Source organism: Otolemur garnettii, unplaced genomic scaffold, assembly GCF_000181295.1.
Source record: "Otolemur garnettii isolate 467f Iridium unplaced genomic scaffold, OtoGar3 scaffold00004, whole genome shotgun sequence".
Lineage (NCBI taxonomy): Eukaryota > Metazoa > Chordata > Mammalia > Primates > Galagidae > Otolemur > Otolemur garnettii.
Genome location: NW_003852399.1, coordinates 29638696 through 29640998, shown reverse-complemented (window position 1 = coordinate 29640998; position 2303 = coordinate 29638696).

Here is a 2303-nt window from a genome sequence, read left to right as displayed (position 1 = left end):
GGGGGAAGGGGCTTTCTATTATCTAACAGAAAATACAAACATAAATCCAACATGGTCTTCATCTTAAATTTGCTTAAATGACCAGTGATGGTCTCATTGGGTTACTATAAAGTGTTAAAGAAAAGTAAATGATATGTTTCTCCACATATAAAGAAGGGAGTAATTTGTTATGACTTGGGTAGCTTAGGAAACAATTTCATGAGGAGATAACATTCAAAAGAATAAAATGTGTGAGAAACACAAATGCATCAGATAATTCTAAAATCTCTGTCATGTTGGTGTTGATAACTAAAAATCCTTGACATTATATACAGATATACATATATATAACATAAGAAGATTCTTAAAGGTGGGGGAAAAAAAGCAGATCAGCTGGGGACCTTTACAACCTGAGGAATTGGAGAGTTCTCTGAGTTTTCCTTTTGCTTTGTATATCTCAAATTTAGAGCTCAAGGAGCTGGCAACTTGGAAATGTCAATGGACCAGGAAAGAAATAGTCTAGCACTATGCTCAGACAAAAATCACAGAAAAGACTGTGGCCTGACCTTCATGCATGCAACACATGCTGAGTCTGCTCTAACAAAGCTATAAAGGTAGATACCAACATCTCTGCCAGGGGGCATCAAGGCAGACCAAGTAGAGGGACTTTCATCCTCATCAGCTTCATCAGCAATGAGCCTCATTCCACCTATATCACGTCCCCATCTGTGATGTCAGTAGAGAACATGAGGGGAGCTTGGACTTGTGATCTAACTGGCAATAATGCATCGATCTCTTCGCTGCTCACTTGGTATCAGAGGAGATCTAGCTGACTTTCACCCAATGGTGAAAGTTATGAAGCCATTCTTCCATAGTGTCAGTTAAAACAACATGGAGGATCTGGAAGCCCTGTACTCATGCAGAACTTATGAGGAGACCGTACCTCTCTTTGAGTTTCAGTGGATGGCAACCAAGGAAACAGGACTTTACCTTCACTTGGCAGTGATGAGACAGTGATCCCCTGCCCCTATCCCTACTGCAGCGGTGTCAGAGAAAGCCAACTAAGACAGAATAGATCCAGAGTCTTATAATATGAAAGTATCTAGGGTTCAATTGAAAATCATTTGTAATAAAGAGAACTAGGAAAATCTTAAACTAAATGAAAAAGGCGATCAATTGACACCAATACCAAGATGATAGAAATTTTGGAATTATTTGACACACATTTTAAAGAAACCAGATAAAAATGCACAAACAAGCTGAAACAAATGATAACATAGGAAAGGATTCAGAAAAGAAGTAGAAGGTCCCAGCAAAGAAGTAGAAGATACACATGGAAAATTTATAACTGAAAAATACTGTAGATAAAATGAAAATCTTAGTGAATCGACTCAATAAAGTCCATTTCAGCAGAATAAAGCTGAAAGAATCAGTGGATTGGATGATAAAGCAATAAAAGTTGCCCAATCTGAACAACAGAAAGAAAAAATAAGAGTGGAACAAAAAAATGGATAGAGCCTCAGTAAGCTATGGTATCACAGGTTGATTACCTCTAATTGGAAAATCTGAAATCCAAAATGTTTCCTCCAAAATGAAAATTTTTGAGGAGTGACATAATGATCAAAGGAAATGCTCACTGGAAAAATCTGAAAAAATTGAAAAAATATGGAATTTTTAGCACTTTTGGTTCCAAGCGAAGAGGAAAAAGACATCATGATTGAAAAAAATTGACACACCTCTTGGGGATGGGACACAATTATAAGAGGGACTTTACCTAACAGATGCAATAAGTGTAACCTGGTTCTTTATACCCTATGACCCCCAACTCTAAAATAAATAAATCTCTCAAATAATTACTGAAAACTTATCAAATTTAGTAGCGAAAAACTTAGAAATCCACAAAACTGAGTAAACCTCTAATAGGATAAACCCAAAAAGGTCCCTGCCAACACACATCATAATTAAATTTCTGAAAATAAAAGGCAAAAAAAATCTTGAAAGCCAGAGAAAAATGACACCTTACCTATACGGGAAAAATAATTAGTATGAGAGTAGATTTCCCATCAGAAACCACGGAGGCCAGAAAGGGGTAGCACAATAATTTTTAGGTGCTAAAAGAAAATAACTGTCAAGCCCAAATCCCATACTCTGAAAACATATCCTTTAGGAATGAGGGTATCAAGACATCCTTAGACAAAGGAAAACATCCTAAAGCAGACCTACCCTAAAAGAATGGCTAAAGTAAGTTCTCTAAACAGAAATGAAATGATAAAAAAGGAATTGCCTTGGAAGGAATATTAGGATGGAAACAAAATGGTAAGCAA